Consider the following 13,226-nt stretch of genomic DNA (forward strand, 5'->3'; position numbering starts at 1 on the left):
TTCTCTTGAAGCTTCTAGTCTAACCAGTGAGATGCCCTCTCTGTCCATGTCGACCATGAAGGCATACCAAGAAATCTTCAGCGGTGACCCCGACAATATGCAGGCGCTTCGTGAGTTGTTCCCACACAGCGGACGACAACGTGGATGCGCGCAAGCGGCACCGCCGCCGAACGACAGTTCGGGCGTAGGGCTCCTAGTTGCCACCACAATTCAGTTTGCTCAGTGTCTGGTGCAACAATATAACTTTCACTGCACTATGGAGGTTCTCAGCGTCCATGTAAAATTCTTCTGACTCTGTTGACGGTCCTTAATGCTCACATTTAACCATCAACTAATCATGGAAAAAGACTTATATGCAGCCAACACCTAGACTTAGGGTTTTATCTGACAGAATTCCACGAGTTTTGGTGTTTGTCTATTTCTGCAGGGGGTTATCAAGAAATATGAAAGAAAGGCCCACACGTCGGGTTTACATAGAGATATTAACGTGCCGCACAATTTTCTACCATCTAGAAGACTCCAGAAGCCACGGGAACGAACGGGAAGGAAATCGGGCTCGGAGGCAGGGCGCCCGCCCAACTCTCTTGGGCGCCCGCCCAGCTACAGTGCCCAATCAGGACACGTTTCGCGGATTATGCTCCACCGACCTAAAGGATCAAAGAAAATCGTGCGATCAATGTCGGTTTGATCCGACGGCCCAGATTCACTTGAAGGGACTATAAAACCAGACCCCCTGGCCCCTGGAGATCATACCTCTTCTACAGAATCAAAGCTAGAGTTTCAATTCTTCATCCAAGTAGAGAGGATCCCTCTAGTTCTTCTAGTTCTACCTCTAGTTCATCTAGATCTAGTTCTAGTTCATCTAGTTCTAGTTCTAGTTCCTCTAGTTCTAGTTCTAGTTAGTTCTAGTTGTAATCTAGAAAATAGGGAGAGAGAAGAGGAGAGCGGAGGAGGAGCCGGATCTGTCGGATCTTCCTCAACATTGTACTTTTGCAGCATCTGGTTCGTTCTTCATCGTTCTCCAGGTTCTTCAATTCATAACTTCTGAGTTCTCTAATTACTTTTATTTACATTCAAGTTATTTATTGGATTCCCGCTTGCATCAAGTGCTCTAATCTTTGAAACATTAGAGTAGTAATTAATAGATTAGACATGGTGTTTAGTCTTGCAATTACCTGGAATTGCACCCAATCCTGTGGATTGTTGTGGTAGCCCTAGGATAGTGACAGCCCTAACGGTCGACGTATTCCACCTCGTTCGGATTGGTGTTTGTAGGACCGTAGTCAGAGCTTTCTAGCCCCCTTCTCATCTCTTTCTGTGGTTAGTGTTCTGATGTCCCGAAATAGATAATCTTGAAGTAATTCTTGATTCTTAGATCAACTAGAGAACTCTCAGGAAACTTCCTCTCTTCGCACCAAAAATAATTATATAGTTATCCTTGGGCGATCTTGGATCTTAATTAGTACACTCACGTTCTCTGTGGAAAATCGATACTCGGGAATACTCCCGGGTGAAAGCTACATCGGTATCCGTGCGCTTGCGGATTTTTCTGTTTGCGTTTAAAATACCCAACAAGCTTTCTGGCGCCGTTGCCGGGGAACGGTAGCTGTGCTAGTTTCGAACCAAGTCGTCCGTGTATCCTTTTTCTTTTCCTTTTTTACCACACTCACCTTATCATTTTCACCATACCACATGGATTTCACTCTAAGCATAAATGAGCATGGAATTTATTTCATAGCCACTTCATTTACTCCATGCTCATATGCAACATCTTTCCAATCCATTGGTTTTTCCAACATCACCACATTCGAGATCTCCAACCTCCTCATCCTTTCTATTTATAAAAACTTTAAAAGGGCGGTTGTCGATGCATATGTCTATAATAAATATTGCAGATCTCGTTGAGTTGATCTTGATATAGGTCAGCGTTGGAGGGAAAACCACTTCGCCGACATAAATTGATGGTTTCCCAAGGACAAGCTTAGTGTCCTAAATCAAGCACTGATCCGATCATAACATGAACTTTTAATTATTTGCAACATTACCTTATGTGTTGAGCATATAAGGATAATTGTAAAAATATTCCTTCGGGTATTCTTGTCACTAACCTTTCCAAGATTGGAGCAAGAAGATCGGATGAATGACAAGCACAAGGTATGTACAACCAATCATCATACAACATTGAATTAAATTCATCCAAACTTGAATTTTGCAAAATTCAAGCTTGGGGAGTACTTTACATAAAAACATCCTTTGCCATGTTGCTATGTTGGTCGTCCTTACCTTTGAGACATGCTCAATTTGTTAAATGCTAATCACACTACTTCATCTCCACTTGAGTAGATCTCTATAAATGCTCTCATGCCACCTTTATTTGCTTTAGTATATGTCTAGGTTTTGAGTAGTTTCATTTATCTCTTAATTAAGCATGGTACTTAGCTAGGAATGATGATCTTACTTCCAAGGGATTTTAGATTAAGCATGGTGCTTAGGTTAAAATACCCTCCTAAATCAAATTAGACATGGTGTCTAGGTTGATTTTTGAGCCGATAGTATGCTATAGTAGATATTGGATATTTTGTTGGACTAACCCTGCAGGAAAACTTTCAATATCGACCTGGGAAGTCCTGAGATAAACTCACATTGGAGACAAAGAGAGAGGCACATGAAGTTTAACAATTTACACAAGGAAGGCATAGCTCACAAGTGATGATCCATGGAGTGTGCCACAAACACGATGCACAACCGATAAGAAAGGAAAGCTTTCACAAGGTGATACTGTACCATCACTCTTCAAGTAAGGTAACATCTTAAAGTACTTGACTATCACTTTTATAAGCTTCTCCTTGGTTCTGGCATTCACATGAATAAAAGAGACAAACATGTATGATTTACAATTCTAGATTAACCAACCCAATCGATTCAACATGTTTAGTCCTTCCACCTTTGTGATTCCACACTCCTAATCATATTAGCTAAAATGTTGCACACTCAATCTTTGGAAGATATAAACAAAACATATATATAGATAGATTATCTTTCCATAAGGTTGAGCAATCTAATCTGACAAATGTTAAATACTACAATCATGATTTTATTATCCATCAACTTTGTCTTGCTCACTATGCTTGATGTTAGAGAAGAACAAATACACTTTTGGTTCTGTTGGTGTTTTCCACCAACAGGGCCCATGCACTTGATCTCTGCCTTGTCTCTATGAGTAGGTACACTTCGAGCAAAATATGAAGGAGTTTTACAACTCCCAGACTCCACCAAGTGAAGAACCTAGATATATGAGCACAAACACGTTGGAGATACTGGACACTCATGCAAACACTGCCCTAAGATGCTTGAGGATGTAACTACTGGAGTACCCGTTGTGGAAGTAATTACTGACCTTCTGCCGGTCAAGAGAGACAATCCAGGACGCCCCGTCATCCCGATCTCCATCGGCATGGTGAACTTCCCAGAAGCACTCTGCGACTTTGGCTCCAGCGTCAACATTATGCCTAGGGTACTCTATGAAAAATTCTTTACATGCCCTTTATTAGAAACAACCATGTGTTTGTAGCTTGCATATCGTACGCTAAGTTTCCCAAAGGGAATATTGAAGAACCTCTGCGTCCGAGTTGGTACCTTGTAAGCCGCAGCACACTTCATGGTGATAGAGACTGGTACAGATGAGAGGGCACCCATCATTCTAGGGAGGCCATTCCTAAACACTTCGGGAGCTATCATCTACGCTAGTGCTGCCAAGATCAGTTTCTACATCAAGGGGAGGAAGGAGATGTTTTCCTTCAAGAACAAGACTACACAAATCTCAGAGCAATCCCGACATGAACCAAGGAAGAGGACCAACAGGAGGAACAGAAACAAGCAAATGTGGACTGAGTCAGCTAAGATGGTCACTGCAGCTCAAGAAGGTCAAGATCGTCAACTCAAGTCGCCTTTCTTGATCAAGAAGGACGACCCTGGTGTTCCAAGCATCGAGTGCACAATCAACGGATATTCTTTTCAAAAGACGCTTTGCGACACCGGGTTAAGCGTCAACATAATGGCCGCAGTCACCTATCAGCTCCTATTCAGAACCATGCCCCTAAAACCGACATACATTCAGCTCCAGATGGCATATCAGACATTCCGAAAGATTGAAGGTTATTGACATGGGAGAAGACGAGTACGATCCACCCATCATCCTTGAGAGACCGTTCCTCAGCACTGTTAAAGCAATCATCTACATTGGAACTGGAGAAGTCCACATGCACTTCTCCTCAGAGAAGGTACGCCACTGTTTTACTGACCCTAACTATATAGTTGAAGACTCTAAGCAGGTCAGGACAAGAAGAAGACAACGCAACCGCAACCAGAGGAGGCAAATCATCAAGGACGGATGGGTAGACTATGAAGGAGAAGTTGTAAGGTCTGAAGACATACAACTTGAACAGAACTGTCCTGAGGAGACCGTAGCACCGAGTCAGGTGTGGAAAGAGAAGATGGTTATACACGAAGAGGAAGCACCATCGGAACCACCGACTACGCCATCCAGCGAATCCCAGAATGATTGAGAATATGGAGAGTCCCGTTCGGAGGACTTAAAAACACCGAACGCCTTGCCAAGAGGTAAACTTGGTAGTTATCTTTTTCCTTTCAATTATTTTAAAATAGTTTGCTTAGTTAATCAGGTTCATATCATCTTGAAAAGAAAATAAAAATGTTAAGTAAGCCCCATGTGAGTATGCTCATGGCATAAAACCCATAAGTACATTCACTGTGGTGGCATAAAAATAAAATAAATATATTCCTGTCCTATAAAAATAAAATTATAAAAATAGATTTATGATCCTACCAAATAGAGTAACATTTATTGAGGAGGCTCAACATGATAAAGGCTAGATATTTATGCTAACACTTAACCAGTTCCACAAAGCTTTGTTGTCTATTTGAGCTCCACAGAATTCAAGGATCAAAGAAGACTAGCAGACGGAGGACATCCTAATCGCTGTCAGAGTGCTGCCGACATTCAAATACACCTCCGCCACCTGCTAGCTACATCAAAAGGAATTATGTCAAAATCCAGCTTGGGGGAGAGCACCCCCATTTATCCAGCTAAGTATTCTACTCACGTTTATACTTTACTCTAATAATAAAAAGATGCATAATCATATAAACCCAAATAAAGATTTTGTGCTTATATACATATATCTTTGCTTAGTTTGCTAAATAAATAAATAAATAAAGTTTGCTATGAACCCTCATGATAAGCTCTCACACGGAAATGATGAATAGTTGCTCTGCCATGACTAGTTCTTAAAATTGAAATCTCTCTCAAGTTTAGGCATGACTGTTATGAATTAAGATTTGCTCTGAACCTGAACTTGTGGGAAGAGTACTTGATCTAAAGTCTAAGTCGTTAACGGATATGATATGGGAAGGTTGAGCTGTTGTTTATCTGTTCCTAGAGATGCTAGAATTCTGGAGAATTTTATTTCTGAAAATCTTTAAAATGTTGCATGATGAGTTCCTGTATGATGAGAGTTTAAATTCCTACCACAGCCATATATACATGCTTGCTAGACTTTGAGCCACATATTTACCTTTTACTGCTTATGAGCATTGAGTGTGGTCAAGCTGTGTAGACCCTTAGGAGCTTGTCATGTGGTTAAAATCAAGATTCACTTGCACGTTCACTCATACATGCTGCTTCTACTCTAGAAGTACGCATCCACATATATCCACCCATTTCCATCTCCAGAATCACCTAAAAATATTCTACTCCTAATCCGGGAGAGAATAGCCAAAAACATTTCTGTTTTCCCCTTTTGAAATAAATGCTCAAGTTATCTTGGTTACTACCACTTGCTATATTATTTCAGGAGATGAGTGCTCTAAAAAAAGAAAGAATATGAGGAAATAAAAAGGGGCAAGTGCCCGGAACCTCGAAAGAAAAAAGAAAAAGTGAGACGAGAGGTAAAAATGGATAAGTGTCCAACAGTAGAATTAGGGGTACAAGATACCCACTGAGAGAAAAGAAAAAAAGAAAATATAGAGTATCTCATTCTCCTCAAAAAGTTTGAAAAGAGCAAGAAAGGTATGTATTCCCTCAAAAGAGCACAAGTAGAATTAGACTTTCACTATTGTTATCACCATTACTTTCACCATTATCACCATTCATTCGCCACACATGCACATCTTGATTGGACTTATTGACTTGTTCTTCTGGATCCATGGTTTGACTATGCAATAAATATCTTGTAAGTATGTATTAGCTGTCTCCCACCTATGAGCTCCAGATATCAAAACCTTATTAGAGTAGGGTGAGAGAGAAGGCAATGCCACTATGCCTCATACCAAAAATACCACATACTTTGAGAGGAGGTATACACCATTACTGCCTTGGTAAGGATCCAGAAATACCACAAAAGAGAGACTAGAGAGAGTCATACGAGGAATCTCTAAGTTTTATTTGAAAATCTGCAAAAACTCCAGAGCTATAGTTAATCGAAGAACAAGAGATATGGCGCTTGACTAGACCGTTCTATCTTTTAACTACTCAAGATAGAAGTAACGGTTACAAATCCCATGGTGAAAGGTAAAATGAGTAAGTTTTAAATCTTAACAATTTACCCTAACCCAGATCTTGTTTGAATGAATGTCTATTTTTAAGGCATAAAACCACTGCAGAAACTCTTGAGTTCATCTTTGCTCAGGGACGAGCAAAGGTTAAGCTTGGGGGAGCTTGTTGACGGTCCTTAATGCTCACATTTAACCATCATCTAATCATGGAAAAAGACTTATATGCAGCCAACACCTAGACTTAGGGTTTTATCTGACAGAATTCCATGAGTTTTGGTGTTTGTCTATTTCTGCAGGGGGTTATCAAGAAATATGAAAGAAAGGCCCACACGTCGGGTTTACATAGAGATATTAACGTGCCGCACAATTTTCTACCATCTAGAAGACTCCAGAAGCCACGGGAACGAACGGGAAGGAAATCGGGCTCGGAGGCAGGGCGCCCGCCCAACTCTCCTGGGCGCCCGCCCAGCTACAGTGCCCAATCAGGACAAGTTTCGCAGATTATGCTCCACCGACCTAAAGGATCAAAGAAAACCGTGCGATCAATGTCGGTTTGATCCGACGGCCCAAATTCACTTGAAGGGACTATAAAACCAGACCCCCTGGCCCCTGGAGATCATACCTCTTCTACAGAATCAAAGCTAGAGTTTGAATTCTTCATCCAAGTAGAGAGGATCCCTCTAGTTCTTCTAGTTCTAGATCTAGTTCTAGTTCATCTAGTTCTAGTTCCTCTAGTTCTAGTTCTAGTTAGTTCTAGTTGTAATCTAGAAAATAGGGAGAGAGAAGAGGAGAGCGGAGGAGGAGCCGGATCTGTCGGTTCTTCCTCAACATTGTACTTTTGCAGCATCTGGTTCGTTCTTCATCGTTCTCCAGGTTCTTCAATTCATAACTTCTGAGTTCTCTAATTACTTTTATTTACATTCAAGTTATTTATTGGATTCCCGCTTGCATCAAGTGCTCTAATCTTTGAAACATTAGAGTAGTAATTAATAGATTAGACGTGGTGTTTAGTCTTGCAATTACCTGGAATTGCACCCAATCCTGTGGATTGTTGTGGTAGCCCTAGGATAGTGACAGCCCTAACGGTCGACGTATTCCACCTCGTTCGGATTGGTGTTTGTAGGACCGTAGTCAGAGCTTCCTAGCCCCCTTCTCATCTCTTTCTGTGGTTAGTGTTCTGATGTCCCGAAATAGATAATCTTGAAGTAATTCTTGATTCTTAGATCAACTAGAGAACTCTCAGGAAACTTCCTCTCTTCGCACCAAAAATAATTATATAGTTATCCTTGGGCGATCTTGGATCTTAATTAGTACACTCACGTTCTCTGTGGAAAATCGATACTCTGGAATACTCCCGGGTGAAAGCTACATCGGTATCCGTGCGCTTGCGAATTTTTCTGTTTGCGTTTAAAATACCCAACAGACTCCCTAAGGCGCTGCTAAGGCGTGTTGTATCAAACTATTTTCTCTACCTTAATATATATAAAGACGTGTAAACCTTTTGCATGATTGGACAAAATATAGCAAATCGTTCAAATAGTTCATTGGCGGTTGATTCACTTCACATCAAGATGATTTAGATTAACAATAGAGTCTGGGAAATGTTCCAATATAATACCGATTGGGCATCAAGATGATAATAGTTACAAAACTAATAATAAATAAATATTAGAAGCTGACCAGAAGAAGCTTTCGATAATATCACATTCATTAAAATATTTCAACCTCAAGATTTGAGCATTCATCAACTTATAAATTAAGATAAAAGATTTGATCCCTTAAAATTAATGTCATGAACAGTTTCTTTTTATCAAATTAATACTACATCCATCTCAAAATAAATCAATTCCTAGAATCACAATAAGTCGAACTATCCTAAGTTTGTCGAACTTTATATAAAGGGTAATAACATCCATGGCACCAAATAAATATATTATAAAATATATTTCACGATGATATTTCTAGTGATATACTAATTTGGTGTCATAAATATTGTGGTGCTCTTTGACTTAGGACCACTCTATAAGTTGATGGTTTAATTTTAGATGGAGGGAGATATATATATGGTGTCTTTTTTTAAAACTGATATATATAGTGTCACAACAGTTGGTTTTCCGTCTCTCTCTCACACCCTTTAGAACGAAGATTAATGGTCAAATTATGCTTCTTCCATTCATTGACGCATGGAGCCCATTCAATTTATTCCGTAGTAGGAGTAGCCTTATCCAAGCAACATGTTAGTCGTCGCACAGAATCTTCATTCAATCCATGACGACACCGCATATGATAGCAGCGTATGAAAGAAATAATCGATCCCATCCACATCCACTCCAATTTTGCATACGGTTATTCATGAGGCCGGCCGTTTGCGTAGGATACGACGAGCTGTCCTGACGACAACCATGCTATATTTATACGAATTTTATTTTAAGCACGAAACGTAGGAGTCGGAGAATTAATGGATACAGTGTGTATGTGTGCGTGACTGTGAATATGAATTGGACCAACGGCGGCGAACGATGGTGAATGATAGATCAATCAAAGCATGCATGCAGCTGCACAGCCACAGCGAAGTGAGTGGTGTACTGGTGAGCACCCTTTGGTTGACCATGCACGATGCGGCACATACACGTGCACGTCAGTATGCATAAGCCACCACAAATGTTTGTGGTAGCTTTAACTTGTGCTACGATATGCTTTTAGTCGCACGTCACAAGAGTCATGTATTAATGGTCGGTCTAGAAACGCACGGTAACTATTTCTTGGTGTTGATTAGAGGACCAAATAGGTCAGACTCAACTGCGCTACTGGAGCACGGTTTAAATGTCTGATTAAACCAGCACAAGTCATGGATTGAATGAGCATATTCGAGCATAACCCAGTACCCACCCCTCCTCACTCCGGCACTCCTTCCCTGCCCCCCATACATAGGGGGATGGTGGTGGTGGGCACCACATCCACCTGGCCGCCTATCTCCTCTCAGTCCTTACCACTAAAGTTGTGGTCACTTTTCTCCTCACTCTATCTTAGAACTACATGTACTCTCTCTACTTCCGAGCTAACCAGTCGATTTTTACCGTAGGTTTAGGACACAACAAACAGTAAAAATCGTCACGAATATACAAGAAAGTCACCCTAGCCCTAGCCCCCTTCCACTTTCTCTTTGTCTTGACCTTCGTCTCTCTCCCTCACCCACTCTCTCGTGGCTCTCTTTCTTTCTAACTCATGACACCTAGTCCGTTCTCGATGGCACGACACACCCTAGTGTCCTAATGGCACAACAGACCCTGAACGAGCGCTCGCCGGTCTCCCAATAGGAAGGCGAACTGGATTTGCACACTGATACTCCTGACAGACTTTCGGCAGTGCAAACTGCTGGTACTGAACTCAGTTCTCACTGCCCAATGTCACCACCAGAGTGAAACCGGTGGTGATTTGGGGGTATTGTAGTGGTGCAGGGGCTCACGCCTTTGGGACTAGCACAAGGGGCCACAACGGTACCATCGATCCAGACCATGCATGGTGGCGTGTTGGCGCCACAGACAACCAGTGTTTGACCATATGTCACTTTCAGCGTAATTAACCGAAGACTAAAGACCGAACCAAACTGACTGAGACCAAGACCGAACTGACCGAGACCGAACTTTTCGGTCATGAGTTCGGTCCCTACTTCTAACTAACCAAATTTTATACGGTTAGTTCGGGTATAGGTGTCGGTTAACCGAACTAACCGAAGTAACCGAATTTATGTGTAGCAGGCTAGCAGCAATTGTGAAAGTCCAAGAAAGAAGCCCATCAGTAGCCCATATACCTAAACCCTATAACATATTCCTCAATCCTCACCCTGTGTCCCTGCCGGCTGTCGCTGCCTCTGTGTGCCTGGAGGCTGCCCTGAGAGGCCGAGACGGCGAGCGCCGAGCGAGACCCGATGCTCGACCCCCGTCCCCGAGAGGCCGAGATCGAGACCCGAGACCCCGACCGTGCGTCGGCCGCCGTCCACGACCGCGACTCCACGAGTCTCGGCCCCCGTCCAGTCCACGAGTCCCGTCGGCTGCCACTGGTTCGCGGCCGTGCCGACTCCGTCGCCTCCGCTTTGCCCCAATTCTTCCTTCGACCTCCGCGCGGCCGCGAGTCCACGGTAACCCCGACTCCAGCTCCTCCTCCGACCTCGATGACCTCGGCTCCTCCGAGGCTCCGACCGGCCACACCCTGCATTGCAGTATGAGTGCTTCCTCTGACCCTAGCTCCTCCGGTTAGTTCGGTCATGACCGAGACCGAACCGAACTAACCGAGACTGAAATTTCTCGGTCTTCATTTTTCCAATTGACCGATCGGTCCTTATTTTCTGATGACCGAACTTTAAAAATGATCGAGGAACCGACCGGTTCGGTTTGGTTCGGTCTGACCGAACGCCCAAAGTGAACCATATGTATGTGGAACACTTTGATTGGGAACGCCCAACTATGGTTAGATATAGATCAGACCAAAGTATGGTCAAGGCTGATTAGACATTTCCTTGGCAGGAGGAGTACTCCATTTGTTTCTAAATAACTGTCGTTGTTGATGTATATATCATAAATCTGACTCGATTTATAGAAAATACATGTAACATTTATATCTTTAAATAAATTTATTTAAAATCTAGATTAAGTTGATGGGAGAGGTGACACACACGCGGACAATGTATTTTTTTTTAAAAAACAACAATGTATTATCTTTTTTTAGCAAACAATGTATTATCTTTGATCATCGTATAGGTCCACGGAGCAGTATTCTGACCTGTTGTTTCGCCTCCGATGGAATTATTAGCTAACAATCGATGGCGCGGTGACTACAGGGAATGCGTCGGTGTCTCTCATGCGGTTCAACCGTCCCTTTCGAAGTTCCAGTCCCAGCGCAGACTCATTTCAATAATCCACCCGTTTGTCTCGCAATGCCAATTCATATATTGTTATCAACTGAAAACCGGTAAGAAGGGATCGGATCAACAATTATACAGTACTGTCTACTAGTCTGGTCTTGCACGGGACTGGCCTTTGCATTGTACGTTTCAGAACTAATTAAATTATGGGTCGACTTAGGCACTTGCTTGTCTCGTGGCGAATTGTTTCTTTTTCTTTTTAGAAATATAGTATAGATATAGCTAGTATTGAGTTGTAGTTGTAGGCACCAACTAGCTCAACCAAAAATAATATAGCTTAGTTTGATGGGGAGAGGAAATACAATATAGATATGGACACTATGAGTTGCACGCACCAACCAGTTCAATCCAAAAGCTTTTAAGTTGATGGAGGTAAAGGTGAGCAATTTATTTTTCTTTTGAGACATACAATATTGATCTGCATGCACCAATTAGTTCAACCCAAAATAGTATACCTCAAGTTGATGGGAGAGATGAGCAATTCATTTTTCTTTTCAAAAATACAATATAGGTATGGACACTCTTGAGTTACATGCACCAACCAGTTCAAACTAAAAGCTTAAGTTGATAGGAGAGAGGTAATTTATTTTTCTTTTGAGAAATACAATAGATATGAACAATATTGACTTGCACGCACCAACTAGTTCAACCCAAAACAGTATAGCTTAGATTGATGGGAGAGGTAAGCAATTTATTTTTCTTTTCAGAAATACGGTAGATATGGACACTATTGAGTTACATGCACCAACTAGTTCAACCAAAAATAATATAGACATGGACACTATTGAGTTGCGTGCACGATTGATTCAACCCGACACAGAATAGGAGAATGCAACAATTATACTTTATTTATATTTAATTTTGCATACAAGGATTTGAGCTCGAGACCTCTGAATTTGATACAAATGCACCAGCCAGTTCAAACCTAAAAAGTTAAGTTAATAAAGAGAGGTGGATAATTCACTTATATTCCAACAGACACGTACGAAAAAGAAACATATACTCACCACTTATAAATATATGCATGCACACAATGCTACCATCAATCTCTTGTTGACATTGCCTACCATTAAAGGATAGTATTAGCCTCATCGCATAAAAGGAAAGAAAGAATAGTTAGCCACAAATGTAGCACCTGTGCTATAGGAGTACACTCACTCACTTCACAATTGATGACGTGGTCTAGCTTATAATTAAATATCTAGAGAGACTAAGGTAATACTCCATCCATCCTAGAATACAATGCATTGTGGCTATTTTCTGACAAAATAAGAGAGAAGGCAATAGACGCATGTACACATCACTTAACTTTCTAATTTATTAAAAATTGATCCTATTATGTATGGTTCAAGGGTGCAATCTAAGTTTCTTTATAAAAAATATGGTAAGCACTCAATTACTTTTATCTCCTATATTTTTATTTAAGTAAACATTATCTTCTTGTTCCTCAAATGTATTATATTTAAGGACATCTCTCAACTGGCAAAATGCTCTCTATTTTAGGACGGATGGAGTATGACTTAAAAATTTTAAATTGCAAGGTGTTTGAAAGTATTGAGTACGCCCTGTGTATATACACATCTGAATACTCACTGTGTAGTCGTGTATGAAGAAAGGTGGCTCGTAGCCTAGCACCAAAAGCATCAGAAAGCAAAACTCAAAAAAAAAGAAGTCATATTTTAATAAATCAATCGGTTTTGAGCATGTTTGGTTGATGCAGCCGTGTTAAGGT

This window comes from Sorghum bicolor, chromosome 4, assembly GCF_000003195.3.
Source record: "Sorghum bicolor cultivar BTx623 chromosome 4, Sorghum_bicolor_NCBIv3, whole genome shotgun sequence".
Taxonomy (NCBI): Eukaryota; Viridiplantae; Streptophyta; class Magnoliopsida; order Poales; family Poaceae; genus Sorghum; species Sorghum bicolor.